This window comes from Pungitius pungitius, chromosome 12 (assembly GCF_949316345.1).
Source record: "Pungitius pungitius chromosome 12, fPunPun2.1, whole genome shotgun sequence".
NCBI lineage: Eukaryota > Metazoa > Chordata > Actinopteri > Perciformes > Gasterosteidae > Pungitius > Pungitius pungitius.
The window spans coordinates 16,483,986-16,500,422 of record NC_084911.1 but is presented as its reverse complement, the minus strand read 5'-3'; the positions used below and the strand labels follow the sequence as shown (position 1 = coordinate 16,500,422).

At 43.3% G+C, this 16,437-nt stretch overlaps 1 protein-coding gene and 42 non-coding genes across 43 annotated transcripts in view; all 43 read left to right on the top strand.

The window, feature by feature from the left end:
• slc16a3a (solute carrier family 16 member 3a) overlaps positions 1–16,437 on the top strand; it is a 242,377-nt gene that overhangs the window by 114,108 nt on the left and 111,832 nt on the right. The gene's annotated exons all lie outside the window — the stretch shown is intronic.
• Positions 240–312, top strand: trnak-cuu (transfer RNA lysine (anticodon CUU)). Its single transcript has one exon. It is a non-coding gene; the product is annotated as a tRNA-Lys (tRNA).
• trnak-cuu (transfer RNA lysine (anticodon CUU)) lies at positions 602–674 on the top strand. The gene has a single exon. It is a non-coding gene; the product is annotated as a tRNA-Lys (tRNA).
• Positions 958–1,030, top strand: trnak-cuu (transfer RNA lysine (anticodon CUU)). Its single transcript has one exon. It is a non-coding gene; the product is annotated as a tRNA-Lys (tRNA).
• On the top strand, positions 1,320–1,392 carry trnak-cuu (transfer RNA lysine (anticodon CUU)). The gene has a single exon. It is a non-coding gene; the product is annotated as a tRNA-Lys (tRNA).
• On the top strand, positions 1,676–1,748 carry trnak-cuu (transfer RNA lysine (anticodon CUU)). Its single transcript has one exon. It is a non-coding gene; the product is annotated as a tRNA-Lys (tRNA).
• Positions 2,038–2,110, top strand: trnak-cuu (transfer RNA lysine (anticodon CUU)). Its single transcript has one exon. It is a non-coding gene; the product is annotated as a tRNA-Lys (tRNA).
• trnak-cuu (transfer RNA lysine (anticodon CUU)) lies at positions 2,394–2,466 on the top strand. The gene has a single exon. It is a non-coding gene; the product is annotated as a tRNA-Lys (tRNA).
• Positions 2,757–2,829, top strand: trnak-cuu (transfer RNA lysine (anticodon CUU)). Its single transcript has one exon. It is a non-coding gene; the product is annotated as a tRNA-Lys (tRNA).
• Positions 3,003–3,075, top strand: trnak-cuu (transfer RNA lysine (anticodon CUU)). Its single transcript has one exon. It is a non-coding gene; the product is annotated as a tRNA-Lys (tRNA).
• On the top strand, positions 3,359–3,431 carry trnak-cuu (transfer RNA lysine (anticodon CUU)). The gene has a single exon. It is a non-coding gene; the product is annotated as a tRNA-Lys (tRNA).
• Positions 3,722–3,794, top strand: trnak-cuu (transfer RNA lysine (anticodon CUU)). The gene has a single exon. It is a non-coding gene; the product is annotated as a tRNA-Lys (tRNA).
• trnak-cuu (transfer RNA lysine (anticodon CUU)) lies at positions 4,078–4,150 on the top strand. The gene has a single exon. It is a non-coding gene; the product is annotated as a tRNA-Lys (tRNA).
• Positions 4,440–4,512, top strand: trnak-cuu (transfer RNA lysine (anticodon CUU)). Its single transcript has one exon. It is a non-coding gene; the product is annotated as a tRNA-Lys (tRNA).
• trnak-cuu (transfer RNA lysine (anticodon CUU)) lies at positions 4,796–4,868 on the top strand. The gene has a single exon. It is a non-coding gene; the product is annotated as a tRNA-Lys (tRNA).
• trnak-cuu (transfer RNA lysine (anticodon CUU)) lies at positions 5,158–5,230 on the top strand. The gene has a single exon. It is a non-coding gene; the product is annotated as a tRNA-Lys (tRNA).
• Positions 5,514–5,586, top strand: trnak-cuu (transfer RNA lysine (anticodon CUU)). Its single transcript has one exon. It is a non-coding gene; the product is annotated as a tRNA-Lys (tRNA).
• Positions 5,876–5,948, top strand: trnak-cuu (transfer RNA lysine (anticodon CUU)). Its single transcript has one exon. It is a non-coding gene; the product is annotated as a tRNA-Lys (tRNA).
• Positions 6,232–6,304, top strand: trnak-cuu (transfer RNA lysine (anticodon CUU)). The gene has a single exon. It is a non-coding gene; the product is annotated as a tRNA-Lys (tRNA).
• On the top strand, positions 6,595–6,667 carry trnak-cuu (transfer RNA lysine (anticodon CUU)). Its single transcript has one exon. It is a non-coding gene; the product is annotated as a tRNA-Lys (tRNA).
• trnak-cuu (transfer RNA lysine (anticodon CUU)) lies at positions 6,951–7,023 on the top strand. The gene has a single exon. It is a non-coding gene; the product is annotated as a tRNA-Lys (tRNA).
• trnak-cuu (transfer RNA lysine (anticodon CUU)) lies at positions 7,290–7,362 on the top strand. The gene has a single exon. It is a non-coding gene; the product is annotated as a tRNA-Lys (tRNA).
• Positions 7,652–7,724, top strand: trnak-cuu (transfer RNA lysine (anticodon CUU)). Its single transcript has one exon. It is a non-coding gene; the product is annotated as a tRNA-Lys (tRNA).
• trnak-cuu (transfer RNA lysine (anticodon CUU)) lies at positions 8,008–8,080 on the top strand. The gene has a single exon. It is a non-coding gene; the product is annotated as a tRNA-Lys (tRNA).
• trnak-cuu (transfer RNA lysine (anticodon CUU)) lies at positions 8,370–8,442 on the top strand. The gene has a single exon. It is a non-coding gene; the product is annotated as a tRNA-Lys (tRNA).
• trnak-cuu (transfer RNA lysine (anticodon CUU)) lies at positions 9,082–9,154 on the top strand. The gene has a single exon. It is a non-coding gene; the product is annotated as a tRNA-Lys (tRNA).
• On the top strand, positions 9,444–9,516 carry trnak-cuu (transfer RNA lysine (anticodon CUU)). Its single transcript has one exon. It is a non-coding gene; the product is annotated as a tRNA-Lys (tRNA).
• On the top strand, positions 9,800–9,872 carry trnak-cuu (transfer RNA lysine (anticodon CUU)). Its single transcript has one exon. It is a non-coding gene; the product is annotated as a tRNA-Lys (tRNA).
• On the top strand, positions 10,518–10,590 carry trnak-cuu (transfer RNA lysine (anticodon CUU)). The gene has a single exon. It is a non-coding gene; the product is annotated as a tRNA-Lys (tRNA).
• Positions 10,880–10,952, top strand: trnak-cuu (transfer RNA lysine (anticodon CUU)). The gene has a single exon. It is a non-coding gene; the product is annotated as a tRNA-Lys (tRNA).
• On the top strand, positions 11,598–11,670 carry trnak-cuu (transfer RNA lysine (anticodon CUU)). The gene has a single exon. It is a non-coding gene; the product is annotated as a tRNA-Lys (tRNA).
• Positions 11,960–12,032, top strand: trnak-cuu (transfer RNA lysine (anticodon CUU)). The gene has a single exon. It is a non-coding gene; the product is annotated as a tRNA-Lys (tRNA).
• trnak-cuu (transfer RNA lysine (anticodon CUU)) lies at positions 12,672–12,744 on the top strand. The gene has a single exon. It is a non-coding gene; the product is annotated as a tRNA-Lys (tRNA).
• Positions 13,034–13,106, top strand: trnak-cuu (transfer RNA lysine (anticodon CUU)). The gene has a single exon. It is a non-coding gene; the product is annotated as a tRNA-Lys (tRNA).
• On the top strand, positions 13,390–13,462 carry trnak-cuu (transfer RNA lysine (anticodon CUU)). The gene has a single exon. It is a non-coding gene; the product is annotated as a tRNA-Lys (tRNA).
• On the top strand, positions 13,752–13,824 carry trnak-cuu (transfer RNA lysine (anticodon CUU)). The gene has a single exon. It is a non-coding gene; the product is annotated as a tRNA-Lys (tRNA).
• Positions 14,108–14,180, top strand: trnak-cuu (transfer RNA lysine (anticodon CUU)). Its single transcript has one exon. It is a non-coding gene; the product is annotated as a tRNA-Lys (tRNA).
• Positions 14,470–14,542, top strand: trnak-cuu (transfer RNA lysine (anticodon CUU)). The gene has a single exon. It is a non-coding gene; the product is annotated as a tRNA-Lys (tRNA).
• trnak-cuu (transfer RNA lysine (anticodon CUU)) lies at positions 14,826–14,898 on the top strand. The gene has a single exon. It is a non-coding gene; the product is annotated as a tRNA-Lys (tRNA).
• Positions 15,188–15,260, top strand: trnak-cuu (transfer RNA lysine (anticodon CUU)). The gene has a single exon. It is a non-coding gene; the product is annotated as a tRNA-Lys (tRNA).
• On the top strand, positions 15,544–15,616 carry trnak-cuu (transfer RNA lysine (anticodon CUU)). Its single transcript has one exon. It is a non-coding gene; the product is annotated as a tRNA-Lys (tRNA).
• trnak-cuu (transfer RNA lysine (anticodon CUU)) lies at positions 15,906–15,978 on the top strand. Its single transcript has one exon. It is a non-coding gene; the product is annotated as a tRNA-Lys (tRNA).
• On the top strand, positions 16,262–16,334 carry trnak-cuu (transfer RNA lysine (anticodon CUU)). The gene has a single exon. It is a non-coding gene; the product is annotated as a tRNA-Lys (tRNA).

The following is a 16,437-nucleotide window of genomic DNA, read 5'->3' as shown; positions in this document are numbered from 1 at the left end:
TAATGCCGAAGGAAAACCTCAAAATCCAATCTCTATGTAATTTCACAGAAATAATGCTTATTTGCAAAAGCTGTGGCGGTGGAGGACCACTTTTGGTATTGTAATATTTGAGCATTGTTTTGAGAACTTTTTCTAACCTTAGGTGCTAACACAGGTAAACCAATAATCTAACGGCACATGGAAATGGGGGTCACGGCCAGAATAGGTTGCGCCCGTCTACTATGGCAACACCCTTCAGTGCCCGGCTAGCTCAGTCGGTAGAGCATGAGACTCTTAATCTCAGGGTCGTGGGTTCGAGCCCCACGTTGGGCGTCCAAACTTTATATGATAATAAGGAAAAGACTGCTGGAACATTATAATGCCGAAGGAAAACCTCAAAATCCAATCTCTATGTAATTTCACAGAAATAATGCTTATTTGCAAAAGCTGTGGCGGTTCATTTGCAGGACCACTTTTGGTATTGTAATATTTGAGCATTGTTTTGAGAACTTTTTGTAACCCTAGCTGCTAACACAGGTAAACCAATACCTTCACAGCACATGTAAATAAGGGTCCCCGCAAGAATAGGTTGCGCCCGTCTACTATGGCAACACCCTTCAGTGCCCGGCTAGCTCAGTCGGTAGAGCATGAGACTCTTAATCTCAGGGTCGTGGGTTCGAGCCCCACGTTGGGCGTCCAAACTTTATATGATAATAAGTAAAAGACTAATGGAACATTATAATGCCGAAGGAAAACCTCAAAATCCAATCTCTATGTAATTTCACAGAAATAATGCTTATTTGCAAAAGCTGTGGCGGTGGAGGACCACTTTTGGTATTGTAATATTTGAGCATTGTTTTGAGAACTTTTTCTAACCTTAGGTGCTAACACAGGTAAACCAATAATCTAACGGCACATGGAAATGGGGGTCACGGCCAGAATAGGTTGCGCCCGTCTACTATGGCAACACCCTTCAGTGCCCGGCTAGCTCAGTCGGTAGAGCATGAGACTCTTAATCTCAGGGTCGTGGGTTCGAGCCCCACGTTGGGCGTCCAAACTTTATATGATAATAAGGAAAAGACTGCTGGAACATTATAATGCCGAAGGAAAACCTCAAAATCCAATCTCTATGTAATTTCACAGAAATAATGCTTATTTGCAAAAGCTGTGGCGGTTCATTTGCAGGACCACTTTTGGTATTGTAATATTTGAGCATTGTTTTGAGAACTTTTTGTAACCCTAGCTGCTAACACAGGTAAACCAATACCTTCACAGCACATGTAAATAAGGGTCCCCGCAAGAATAGGTTGCGCCCGTCTACTATGGCAACACCCTTCAGTGCCCGGCTAGCTCAGTCGGTAGAGCATGAGACTCTTAATCTCAGGGTCGTGGGTTCGAGCCCCACGTTGGGCGTCCAAACTTTATATGATAATAAGTAAAAGACTAATGGAACATTATAATGCCGAAGGAAAACCTCAAAATCCAATCTCTATGTAATTTCACAGAAATAATGCTTATTTGCAAAAGCTGTGGCGGTGGAGGACCACTTTTGGTATTGTAATATTTGAGCATTGTTTTGAGAACTTTTTCTAACCTTAGGTGCTAACACAGGTAAACCAATAATCTAACGGCACATGGAAATGGGGGTCACGGCCAGAATAGGTTGCGCCCGTCTACTATGGCAACACCCTTCAGTGCCCGGCTAGCTCAGTCGGTAGAGCATGAGACTCTTAATCTCAGGGTCGTGGGTTCGAGCCCCACGTTGGGCGTCCAAACTTTATATGATAATAAGGAAAAGACTGCTGGAACATTATAATGCCGAAGGAAAACCTCAAAATCTAATCTCTATGTAATTTCACAGAAATAATGCTTATTTGCAAAAGCTGTGGCGGTTCATTTGCAGGACCACTTTTGGTATTGTAATATTTGAGCATTGTTTTGAGAACTTTTTGTAACCCTAGCTGCTAACACAGGTAAACCAATACCTTCACAGCACATGTAAATAAGGGTCCCCGCAAGAATAGGTTGCGCCCGTCTACTATGGCAACACCCTTCAGTGCCCGGCTAGCTCAGTCGGTAGAGCATGAGACTCTTAATCTCAGGGTCGTGGGTTCGAGCCCCACGTTGGGCGTCCAAACTTTATATGATAATAAGTAAAAGACTAATGGAACATTATAATGCCGAAGGAAAACCTCAAAATCCAATCTCTATGTAATTTCACAGAAATAATGCTTATTTGCAAAAGCTGTGGCGGTGGAGGACCACTTTTGGTATTGTAATATTTGAGCATTGTTTTGAGAACTTTTTCTAACCTTAGGTGCTAACACAGTTAAACCAATAACCTCACGGCACATGGAAATGTGGGTCCCCGCAAGAATAGGTTGCGCCCGTCTACTATGGCAACACCCTTCAGTGCCCGGCTAGCTCAGTCGGTAGAGCATGAGACTCTTAATCTCAGGGTCGTGGGTTCGAGCCCCACGTTGGGCGTCCAAACTTTATATGACAATAAGGAAAAGACTGATGGAACATTATAATGCCGAAGGAAAACCTCAAAAATCCATTCTCTATGTAATTTCACAGAAATAATGCTTATTTGCAAAAGCTGTGGCGGTTCATTTGCAGGACCACTTTTGGTATTGTAATATTTGAGCATTGTTTTGAGAACTTTTTCTAACCTTAGGTGCTAACACAGGTAAACAAATACGTTCACAGCACATGTAAATAAGGGTCACGGCCAGAATAGGTTGCGCCCGTCTACTATGGCAACACCCTTCAGTGCCCGGCTAGCTCAGTCGGTAGAGCATGAGACTCTTAATCTCAAGGTCGTGGGTTCGAGCCCCACGTTGGGCGTCCAAACTTTATATGATAATAAGTAAAAGACTAATGGAACATTATAATGCCGAAGGAAAACCTCAAAATCCAATCTCTATGTAATTTCACAGAAATAATGCTTATTTGCACATGAAAATAAGGGTCCCCGCAAGAATAGGTTGCGCCCGTCTACTATGGCAACACCCTTCAGTGCCCGGCTAGCTCAGTCGGTAGAGCATGAGACTCTTAATCTCAGGGTCGTGGGTTCGAGCCCCACGTTGGGCGTCCAAACTTTATATGATAATAAGTAAAAGACTAATGGAACATTATAATGCCGAAGGAAAACCTCAAAATCCAATCTCTATGTAATTTCACAGAAATAATGCTTATTTGCAAAAGCTGTGGCGGTGGAGGACCACTTTTGGTATTGTAATATTTGAGCATTGTTTTGAGAACTTTTTCTAACCTTAGGTGCTAACACAGTTAAACCAATAACCTCACGGCACATGGAAATGTGGGTCCCCGCAAGAATAGGTTGCGCCCGTCTACTATGGCAACACCCTTCAGTGCCCGGCTAGCTCAGTCGGTAGAGCATGAGACTCTTAATCTCAGGGTCGTGGGTTCGAGCCCCACGTTGGGCGTCCAAACTTTATATGACAATAAGGAAAAGACTGATGGAACATTATAATGCCGAAGGAAAACCTCAAAAATCCATTCTCTATGTAATTTCACAGAAATAATGCTTATTTGCAAAAGCTGTGGCGGTTCATTTGCAGGACCACTTTTGGTATTGTAATATTTGAGCATTGTTTTGAGAACTTTTTCTAACCTTAGGTGCTAACACAGGTAAACAAATACGTTCACAGCACATGTAAATAAGGGTCACGGCCAGAATAGGTTGCGCCCGTCTACTATGGCAACACCCTTCAGTGCCCGGCTAGCTCAGTCGGTAGAGCATGAGACTCTTAATCTCAGGGTCGTGGGTTCGAGCCCCACGTTGGGCGTCCAAACTTTATATGATAATAAGTAAAAGACTAATGGAACATTATAATGCCGAAGGAAAACCTCAAAATCCAATCTCTATGTAATTTCACAGAAATAATGCTTATTTGCAAAAGCTGTGGCGGTGGAGGACCACTTTTGGTATTGTAATATTTGAGCATTGTTTTGAGAACTTTTTCTAACCTTAGGTGCTAACACAGGTAAACCAATAACCTAACGGCACATGGAAATGGGGGTCACGGCCAGAATAGGTTGCGCCCGTCTACTATGGCAACACCCTTCAGTGCCCGGCTAGCTCAGTCGGTAGAGCATGAGACTCTTAATCTCAGGGTCGTGGGTTCGAGCCCCACGTTGGGCGTCCAAACTTTATATGATAATAAGGAAAAGACTGCTGGAACATTATAATGCCGAAGGAAAACCTCAAAATCCAATCTCTATGTAATTTCACAGAAATAATGCTTATTTGCAAAAGCTGTGGCGGTTCATTTGCAGGACCACTTTTGGTATTGTAATATTTGAGCATTGTTTTGAGAACTTTTTGTAACCCTAGCTGCTAACACAGGTAAACCAATACCTTCACAGCACATGTAAATAAGGGTCCCCGCAAGAATAGGTTGCGCCCGTCTACTATGGCAACACCCTTCAGTGCCCGGCTAGCTCAGTCGGTAGAGCATGAGACTCTTAATCTCAGGGTCGTGGGTTCGAGCCCCACGTTGGGCGTCCAAACTTTATATGATAATAAGTAAAAGACTAATGGAACATTATAATGCCGAAGGAAAACCTCAAAATCCAATCTCTATGTAATTTCACAGAAATAATGCATTTTTGCAAAAGCTCTGGCGGTGGAGGACCACTTTTGGTATTGTAATATTTGAGCATTGTTTTGAGAACTTTTTCTAACCTTAGGTGCTAACACAGGTAAACCAATAACCTAACGGCACATGGAAATGGGGGTCACGGCCAGAATAGGTTGCGCCCGTCTACTATGGCAACACCCTTCAGTGCCCGGCTAGCTCAGTCGGTAGAGCATGAGACTCTTAATCTCAGGGTCGTGGGTTCGAGCCCCACGTTGGGCGTCCAAACTTTATATGATAATAAGGAAAAGACTGCTGGAACATTATAATGCCGAAGGAAAACCTCAAAATCCAATCTCTATGTAATTTCACAGAAATAATGCTTATTTGCAAAAGCTGTGGCGGTTCATTTGCAGGACCACTTTTGGTATTGTAATATTTGAGCATTGTTTTGAGAACTTTTTGTAACCCTAGCTGCTAACACAGGTAAACCAATACCTTCACAGCACATGTAAATAAGGGTCCCCGCAAGAATAGGTTGCGCCCGTCTACTATGGCAACACCCTTCAGTGCCCGGCTAGCTCAGTCGGTAGAGCATGAGACTCTTAATCTCAGGGTCGTGGGTTCGAGCCCCACGTTGGGCGTCCAAACTTTATATGATAATAAGTAAAAGACTAATGGAACATTATAATGCCGAAGGAAAACCTCAAAATCCAATCTCTATGTAATTTCACAGAAATAATGCTTATTTGCAAAAGCTGTGGCGGTGGAGGACCACTTTTGGTATTGTAATATTTGAGCATTGTTTTGAGAACTTTTTCTAACCTTAGGTGCTAACACAGGTAAACCAATAATCTAACGGCACATGGAAATGGGGGTCACGGCCAGAATAGGTTGCGCCCGTCTACTATGGCAACACCCTTCAGTGCCCGGCTAGCTCAGTCGGTAGAGCATGAGACTCTTAATCTCAGGGTCGTGGGTTCGAGCCCCACGTTGGGCGTCCAAACTTTATATGATAATAAGGAAAAGACTGCTGGAACATTATAATGCCGAAGGAAAACCTCAAAATCCAATCTCTATGTAATTTCACAGAAATAATGCTTATTTGCAAAAGCTGTGGCGGTTCATTTGCAGGACCACTTTTGGTATTGTAATATTTGAGCATTGTTTTGAGAACTTTTTGTAACCCTAGCTGCTAACACAGGTAAACCAATACCTTCACAGCACATGTAAATAAGGGTCCCCGCAAGAATAGGTTGCGCCCGTCTACTATGGCAACACCCTTCAGTGCCCGGCTAGCTCAGTCGGTAGAGCATGAGACTCTTAATCTCAGGGTCGTGGGTTCGAGCCCCACGTTGGGCGTCCAAACTTTATATGATAATAAGGAAAAGACTGCTGGAACATTATAATGCCGAAGGAAAACCTCAAAATCCAATCTCTATGTAATTTCACAGAAATAATGCTTATTTGCAAAAGCTGTGGCGGTGGAGGACCACTTTTGGTATTGTAATATTTGAGCATTGTTTTGAGAACTTTTTCTAACCTTAGGTGCTAACACAGTTAAACCAATAACCTCACGGCACATGGAAATGTGGGTCCCCGCAAGAATAGGTTGCGCCCGTCTACTATGGCAACACCCTTCAGTGCCCGGCTAGCTCAGTCGGTAGAGCATGAGACTCTTAATCTCAGGGTCGTGGGTTCGAGCCCCACGTTGGGCGTCCAAACTTTATATGACAATAAGGAAAAGACTGATGGAACATTATAATGCCGAAGGAAAACCTCAAAAATCCATTCTCTATGTAATTTCACAGAAATAATGCTTATTTGCAAAAGCTGTGGCGGTTCATTTGCAGGACCACTTTTGGTATTGTAATATTTGAGCATTGTTTTGAGAACTTTTTCTAACCTTAGGTGCTAACACAGGTAAACAAATACGTTCACAGCACATGTAAATAAGGGTCACGGCCAGAATAGGTTGCGCCCGTCTACTATGGCAACACCCTTCAGTGCCCGGCTAGCTCAGTCGGTAGAGCATGAGACTCTTAATCTCAGGGTCGTGGGTTCGAGCCCCACGTTGGGCGTCCAAACTTTATATGATAATAAGTAAAAGACTAATGGAACATTATAATGCCGAAGGAAAACCTCAAAATCCAATCTCTATGTAATTTCACAGAAATAATGCATTTTTGCAAAAGCTGTTGCGGTGGAGGACCACTTTTGGTATTGTAATATTTGAGCATTGTTTTGAGAACTTTTTCTAACCTTAGGTGCTAACACAGGTAAACCAATAACCTAACGGCACATGGAAATGGGGGTCACGGCCAGAATAGGTTGCGCCCGTCTACTATGGCAACACCCTTCAGTGCCCGGCTAGCTCAGTCGGTAGAGCATGAGACTCTTAATCTCAGGGTCGTGGGTTCGAGCCCCACGTTGGGCGTCCAAACTTTATATGATAATAAGGAAAAGACTGCTGGAACATTATATTGCCGAAGGAAAACCTCAAAATCCAATCTCTATGTAATTTCACAGAAATAATGCTTATTTGCAGGACCACTTTTGGTATTGTAATATTTGAGCATTGTTTTGAGAACTTTTTCTAACCTTAGGTGCTAACACAGTTAAACAAATACCTTCACAGCACATGTAAATAAGGGTCACGGCCAGAATAGGTTGCGCCCGTCTACTATGGCAATACCCTTCAGTGCCCGGCTAGCTCAGTCGGTAGAGCATGAGACTCTTAATCTCAGGGTCGTGGGTTCGAGCCCCACGTTGGGCGTCCAAACTTTATATGATAATAAGGAAAAGACTGCTGGAACATTATAATGCCGAAGGAAAACCTCAAAATCCAATCTCTATGTAATTTCACAGAAATAATGCTTATTTGCAAAAGCTGTGGCGGTTCATTTGCAGGACCACTTTTGGTATTGTAATATTTGAGCATTGTTTTGAGAACTTTTTGTAACCCTAGCTGCTAACACAGGTAAACCAATACCTTCACAGCACATGTAAATAAGGGTCCCCGCAAGAATAGGTTGCGCCCGTCTACTATGGCAACACCCTTCAGTGCCCGGCTAGCTCAGTCGGTAGAGCATGAGACTCTTAATCTCAGGGTCGTGGGTTCGAGCCCCACGTTGGGCGTCCAAACTTTATATGATAATAAGTAAAAGACTAATGGAACATTATAATGCCGAAGGAAAACCTCAAAATCCAATCTCTATGTAATTTCACAGAAATAATGCTTATTTGCAAAAGCTGTGGCGGTGGAGGACCACTTTTGGTATTGTAATATTTGAGCATTGTTTTGAGAACTTTTTCTAACCTTAGGTGCTAACACAGGTAAACCAATAATCTAACGGCACATGGAAATGGGGGTCACGGCCAGAATAGGTTGCGCCCGTCTACTATGGCAACACCCTTCAGTGCCCGGCTAGCTCAGTCGGTAGAGCATGAGACTCTTAATCTCAGGGTCGTGGGTTCGAGCCCCACGTTGGGCGTCCAAACTTTATATGATAATAAGGAAAAGACTGCTGGAACATTATAATGCCGAAGGAAAACCTCAAAATCCAATCTCTATGTAATTTCACAGAAATAATGCTTATTTGCAAAAGCTGTGGCGGTTCATTTGCAGGACCACTTTTGGTATTGTAATATTTGAGCATTGTTTTGAGAACTTTTTGTAACCCTAGCTGCTAACACAGGTAAACCAATACCTTCACAGCACATGTAAATAAGGGTCCCCGCAAGAATAGGTTGCGCCCGTCTACTATGGCAACACCCTTCAGTGCCCGGCTAGCTCAGTCGGTAGAGCATGAGACTCTTAATCTCAGGGTCGTGGGTTCGAGCCCCACGTTGGGCGTCCAAACTTTATATGATAATAAGTAAAAGACTAATGGAACATTATAATGCCGAAGGAAAACCTCAAAATCCAATCTCTATGTAATTTCACAGAAATAATGCCTATTTGCAAAAGCTGTGGCGGTGGAGGACCACTTTTGGTATTGTAATATTTGAGCATTGTTTTGAGAACTTTTTCTAACCTTAGGTGCTAACACAGGTAAACCAATAATCTAACGGCACATGGAAATGGGGGTCACGGCCAGAATAGGTTGCGCCCGTCTACTATGGCAACACCCTTCAGTGCCCGGCTAGCTCAGTCGGTAGAGCATGAGACTCTTAATCTCAGTGTCGTGGGTTCGAGCCCCACGTTGGGCGTCCAAACTTTATATGATAATAAGTAAAAGACTAATGGAACATTATAATGCCGAAGGAAAACCTCAAAATCCAATCTCTATGTAATTTCACAGAAATAATGCTTATTTGCAAAAGCTGTGGCGGTGGAGGACCACTTTTGGTATTGTAATATTTGAGCATTGTTTTGAGAACTTTTTCTAACCTTAGGTGCTAACACAGGTAAACCAATAATCTAACGGCACATGGAAATGGGGGTCACGGCCAGAATAGGTTGCGCCCGTCTACTATGGCAACACCCTTCAGTGCCCGGCTAGCTCAGTCGGTAGAGCATGAGACTCTTAATCTCAGGGTCGTGGGTTCGAGCCCCACGTTGGGCGTCCAAACTTTATATGATAATAAGGAAAAGACTGCTGGAACATTATAATGCCGAAGGAAAACCTCAAAATCCAATCTCTATGTAATTTCACAGAAATAATGCTTATTTGCAAAAGCTGTGGCGGTTCATTTGCAGGACCACTTTTGGTATTGTAATATTTGAGCATTGTTTTGAGAACTTTTTGTAACCCTAGCTGCTAACACAGGTAAACCAATACCTTCACAGCACATGTAAATAAGGGTCCCCGCAAGAATAGGTTGCGCCCGTCTACTATGGCAACACCCTTCAGTGCCCGGCTAGCTCAGTCGGTAGAGCATGAGACTCTTAATCTCAGGGTCGTGGGTTCGAGCCCCACGTTGGGCGTCCAAACTTTATATGATAATAAGTAAAAGACTAATGGAACATTATAATGCCGAAGGAAAACCTCAAAATCCAATCTCTATGTAATTTCACAGAAATAATGCTTATTTGCAAAAGCTGTGGCGGTGGAGGACCACTTTTGGTATTGTAATATTTGAGCATTGTTTTGAGAACTTTTTCTAACCTTAGGTGCTAACACAGGTAAACCAATAATCTAACGGCACATGGAAATGGGGGTCACGGCCAGAATAGGTTGCGCCCGTCTACTATGGCAACACCCTTCAGTGCCCGGCTAGCTCAGTCGGTAGAGCATGAGACTCTTAATCTCAGGGTCGTGGGTTCGAGCCCCACGTTGGGCGTCCAAACTTTATATGATAATAAGGAAAAGACTGCTGGAACATTATAATGCCGAAGGAAAACCTCAAAATCCAATCTCTATGTAATTTCACAGAAATAATGCTTATTTGCAAAAGCTGTGGCGGTTCATTTGCAGGACCACTTTTGGTATTGTAATATTTGAGCATTGTTTTGAGAACTTTTTGTAACCCTAGCTGCTAACACAGGTAAACCAATACCTTCACAGCACATGTAAATAAGGGTCCCCGCAAGAATAGGTTGCGCCCGTCTACTATGGCAACACCCTTCAGTGCCCGGCTAGCTCAGTCGGTAGAGCATGAGACTCTTAATCTCAGGGTCGTGTGTTCGAGCCCCACGTTGGGCGTCCAAACTTTATATGATAATAAGTAAAAGACTAATGGAACATTATAATGCCGAAGGAAAACCTCAAAATCCAATCTCTATGTAATTTCACAGAAATAATGCTTATTTGCAAAAGCTGTGGCGGTGGAGGACCACTTTTGGTATTGTAATATTTGAGCATTGTTTTGAGAACTTTTTCTAACCTTAGGTGCTAACACAGGTAAACCAATAATCTAACGGCACATGGAAATGGGGGTCACGGCCAGAATAGGTTGCGCCCGTCTACTATGGCAACACCCTTCAGTGCCCGGCTAGCTCAGTCGGTAGAGCATGAGACTCTTAATCTCAGGGTCGTGGGTTCGAGCCCCACGTTGGGCGTCCAAACTTTATATGATAATAAGGAAAAGACTGCTGGAACATTATAATGCCGAAGGAAAACCTCAAAATCCAATCTCTATGTAATTTCACAGAAATAATGCTTATTTGCAAAAGCTGTGGCGGTTCATTTGCAGGACCACTTTTGGTATTGTAATATTTGAGCATTGTTTTGAGAACTTTTTCTAACCTTAGGTGCTAACACAGGTAAACCAATAATCTAACGGCACATGGAAATGGGGGTCACGGCCAGAATAGGTTGCGCCCGTCTACTATGGCAACACCCTTCAGTGCCCGGCTAGCTCAGTCGGTAGAGCATGAGACTCTTAATCTCAGGGTCGTGGGTTCGAGCCCCACGTTGGGCGTCCAAACTTTATATGATAATAAGGAAAAGACTGCTGGAACATTATAATGCCGAAGGAAAACCTCAAAATCCAATCTCTATGTAATTTCACAGAAATAATGCTTATTTGCAAAAGCTGTGGCGGTTCATTTGCAGGACCACTTTTGGTATTGTAATATTTGAGCATTGTTTTGAGAACTTTTTGTAACCCTAGCTGCTAACACAGGTAAACCAATACCTTCACAGCACATGTAAATAAGGGTCCCCGCAAGAATAGGTTGCGCCCGTCTACTATGGCAACACCCTTCAGTGCCCGGCTAGCTCAGTCGGTAGAGCATGAGACTCTTAATCTCAGGGTCGTGTGTTCGAGCCCCACGTTGGGCGTCCAAACTTTATATGATAATAAGTAAAAGACTAATGGAACATTATAATGCCGAAGGAAAACCTCAAAATCCAATCTCTATGTAATTTCACAGAAATAATGCTTATTTGCAAAAGCTGTGGCGGTGGAGGACCACTTTTGGTATTGTAATATTTGAGCATTGTTTTGAGAACTTTTTCTAACCTTAGGTGCTAACACAGGTAAACCAATAATCTAACGGCACATGGAAATGGGGGTCACGGCCAGAATAGGTTGCGCCCGTCTACTATGGCAACACCCTTCAGTGCCCGGCTAGCTCAGTCGGTAGAGCATGAGACTCTTAATCTCAGGGTCGTGGGTTCGAGCCCCACGTTGGGCGTCCAAACTTTATATGATAATAAGGAAAAGACTGCTGGAACATTATAATGCCGAAGGAAAACCTCAAAATCCAATCTCTATGTAATTTCACAGAAATAATGCTTATTTGCAAAAGCTGTGGCGGTTCATTTGCAGGACCACTTTTGGTATTGTAATATTTGAGCATTGTTTTGAGAACTTTTTGTAACCCTAGCTGCTAACACAGGTAAACCAATACCTTCACAGCACATGTAAATAAGGGTCCCCGCAAGAATAGGTTGCGCCCGGCTACTATGGCAACACCCTTCAGTGCCCGGCTAGCTCAGTCGGTAGAGCATGAGACTCTTAATCTCAGGGTCGTGGGTTCGAGCCCCACGTTGGGCGTCCAAACTTTATATGATAATAAGTAAAAGACTAATGGAACATTATAATGCCGAAGGAAAACCTCAAAATCCAATCTCTATGTAATTTCACAGAAATAATGCTTATTTGCAAAAGCTGTGGCGGTGGAGGACCACTTTTGGTATTGTAATATTTGAGCATTGTTTTGAGAACTTTTTCTAACCTTAGGTGCTAACACAGGTAAACCAATAATCTAACGGCACATGGAAATGGGGGTCACGGCCAGAATAGGTTGCGCCCGTCTACTATGGCAACACCCTTCAGTGCCCGGCTAGCTCAGTCGGTAGAGCATGAGACTCTTAATCTCAGTGTCGTGGGTTCGAGCCCCACGTTGGGCGTCCAAACTTTATATGATAATAAGTAAAAGACTAATGGAACATTATAATGCCGAAGGAAAACCTCAAAATCCAATCTCTATGTAATTTCACAGAAATAATGCTTATTTGCAAAAGCTGTGGCGGTGGAGGACCACTTTTGGTATTGTAATATTTGAGCATTGTTTTGAGAACTTTTTCTAACCTTAGGTGCTAACACAGGTAAACCAATAACCTAACGGCACATGGAAATGGGGGTCACGGCCAGAATAGGTTGCGCCCGTCTACTATGGCAACACCCTTCAGTGCCCGGCTAGCTCAGTCGGTAGAGCATGAGACTCTTAATCTCAGGGTCGTGGGTTCGAGCCCCACGTTGGGCGTCCAAACTTTATATGATAATAAGGAAAAGACTGCTGGAACATTATAATGCCGAAGGAAAACCTCAAAATCCAATCTCTATGTAATTTCACAGAAATAATGCTTATTTGCAAAAGCTGTGGCGGTTCATTTGCAGGACCACTTTTGGTATTGTAATATTTGAGCATTGTTTTGAGAACTTTTTGTAACCCTAGCTGCTAACACAGGTAAACCAATACCTTCACAGCACATGTAAATAAGGGTCCCCGCAAGAATAGGTTGCGCCCGTCTACTATGGCAACACCCTTCAGTGCCCGGCTAGCTCAGTCGGTAGAGCATGAGACTCTTAATCTCAGGGTCGTGGGTTCGAGCCCCACGTTGGGCGTCCAAACTTTATATGATAATAAGTAAAAGACTAATGGAACATTATAATGCCGAAGGAAAACCTCAAAATCCAATCTCTATGTAATTTCACAGAAATAATGCTTATTTGCAAAAGCTGTGGCGGTGGAGGACCACTTTTGGTATTGTAATATTTGAGCATTGTTTTGAGAACTTTTTCTAACCTTAGGTGCTAACACAGGTAAACCAATAATCTAACGGCACATGGAAATGGGGGTCACGGCCAGAATAGGTTGCGCCCGTCTACTATGGCAACACCCTTCAGTGCCCGGCTAGCTCAGTCGGTAGAGCATGAGACTCTTAATCTCAGGGTCGTGGGTTCGAGCCCCACGTTGGGCGTCCAAACTTTATATGATAATAAGGAAAAGACTGCTGGAACATTATAATGCCGAAGGAAAACCTCAAAATCCAATCTCTATGTAATTTCACAGAAATAATGCTTATTTGCAAAAGCTGTGGCGGTTCATTTGCAGGACCACTTTTGGTATTGTAATATTTGAGCATTGTTTTGAGAACTTTTTGTAACCCTAGCTGCTAACACAGGTAAACCAATACCTTCACAGCACATGTAAATAAGGGTCCCCGCAAGAATAGGTTGCGCCCGTCTACTATGGCAACACCCTTCAGTGCCCGGCTAGCTCAGTCGGTAGAGCATGAGACTCTTAATCTCAGGGTCGTGGGTTCGAGCCCCACGTTGGGCGTCCAAACTTTATATGATAATAAGTAAAAGACTAATGGAACATTATAATGCCGAAGGAAAACCTCAAAATCCAATCTCTATGTAATTTCACAGAAATAATGCTTATTTGCAAAAGCTGTGGCGGTGGAGGACCACTTTTGGTATTGTAATATTTGAGCATTGTTTTGAGAACTTTTTCTAACCTTAGGTGCTAACACAGTTAAACCAATAACCTCACGGCACATGGAAATGTGGGTCCCCGCAAGAATAGGTTGCGCCCGTCTACTATGGCAACACCCTTCAGTGCCCGGCTAGCTCAGTCGGTAGAGCATGAGACTCTTAATCTCAGGGTCGTGGGTTCGAGCCCCACGTTGGGCGTCCAAACTTTATATGATAATAAGGAAAAGACTGCTGGAACATTATAATGCCGAAGGAAAACCTCAAAATCCAATCTCTATGTAATTTCACAGAAATAATGCTTATTTGCAAAAGCTGTGGCGGTTCATTTGCAGGACCACTTTTGGTATTGTAATATTTGAGCATTGTTTTGAGAACTTTTTGTAACCCTAGCTGCTAACACAGGTAAACCAATACCTTCACCGCACATGTAAATAAGGGTCCCCGCAAGAATAGGTTGCGCCCGTCTACTATGGCAACACCCTTCAGTGCCCGGCTAGCTCAGTCGGTAGAGCATGAGACTCTTAATCTCAGGGTCGTGGGTTCGAGCCCCACGTTGGGCGTCCAAACTTTATATGATAATAAGTAAAAGACTAATGGAACATTATAATGCCGAAGGAAAACCTCAAAATCCAATCTCTATGTAATTTCACAGAAATAATGCTTATTTGCAAAAGCTGTGGCGGTGGAGGACCACTTTTGGTATTGTAATATTTGAGCATTGTTTTGAGAACTTTTTCTAACCTTAGGTGCTAACACAGGTAAACCAATAACCTAACGGCACATGGAAATGGGGGTCACGGCCAGAATAGGTTGCGCCCGTCTACTATGGCAACACCCTTCAGTGCCCGGCTAGCTCAGTCGGTAGAGCATGAGACTCTTAATCTCAGGGTCGTGGGTTCGAGCCCCACGTTGGGCGTCCAAACTTTATATGATAATAAGGAAAAGACTGCTGGAACATTATAATGCCGAAGGAAAACCTCAAAATCCAATCTCTATGTAATTTCACAGAAATAATGCTTATTTGCAAAAGCTGTGGCGGTTCATTTGCAGGACCACTTTTGGTATTGTAATATTTGAGCATTGTTTTGAGAACTTTTTGTAACCCTAGCTGCTAACACAGGTAAACCAATACCTTCACAGCACATGTAAATAAGGGTCCCCGCAAGAATAGGTTGCGCCCGTCTACTATGGCAACACCCTTCAGTGCCCGGCTAGCTCAGTCGGTAGAGCATGAGACTCTTAATCTCAGGGTCGTGGGTTCGAGCCCCACGTTGGGCGTCCAAACTTTATATGATAATAAGTAAAAGACTAATGGAACATTATAATGCCGAAGGAAAACCTCAAAATCCAATCTCTATGTAATTTCACAGAAATAATGCTTATTTGCAAAAGCTGTGGCGGTGGAGGACCACTTTTGGTATTGTAATATTTGAGCATTGTTTTGAGAACTTTTTCTAACCTTAGGTGCTAACACAGTTAAACCAATAACCTCACGGCACATGGAAATGTGGGTCCCCGCAAGAATAGGTTGCGCCCGTCTACTATGGCAACACCCTTCAGTGCCCGGCTAGCTCAGTCGGTAGAGCATGAGACTCTTAATCTCAGGGTCGTGGGTTCGAGCCCCACGTTGGGCGTCCAAACTTTATATGATAATAAGGAAAAGACTGCTGGAACATTATATTGCCGAAGGAAAACCTCAAAATCCAATCTCTATGTAATTTCACAGAAATAATGCTTATTTGCAAAAGCTGTGGCGGTTCATTTGCAGGACCACTTTTGGTATTGTAATATTTGAGCATTGTTTTGAGAACTTTTTCTAACCCTAGCTGCTAACACAGGTAAACCAATAACCTCACGGCACATGGAAATGTGGGTCCCCGCAAGAATAGGTTGCGCCCGTCTACTTTGGCAACACCCTTCAGTGCCCGGCTAGCTCAGTCGGTAGAGCATGAGACTCTTAATCTCAGGGTCGTGGGTTCGAGCCCCACGTTGGGCGTCCAAACTTTATATGATAATAAGTAAAAGACTAATGGAACATTATAATGCCGAAGGAAAACCTCAAAATCCAAACTCTATGTAATTTCACAGAAATAATGCTTATTTGCAAAAGCTGTGGCGGTGGAGGACCACTTTTGGTATTGTAATATTTGAGCATTGTTTTGAGAACTTTTTCTAACCTTAGGTGCTAACACAGGTAAACCAATAATCTAACGGCACATGGAAATGGGGGTCACGGCCAGAATAGGTTGCGCCCGTCTACTATGGCAACACCCTTCAGTGCCCGGCTAGCTCAGTCGGTAGAGCATGAGACTCTTAATCTCAGGGTCGTGGGTTCGAGCCCCACGTTGGGCGTCCAAACTTTATATGATAATAAGGAAAAGACTGCTGGAACATTATAATGCCGAAGGAAAACCTCAAAATCCAATCTCTATGTAATTTCACAGAAATAATGCTT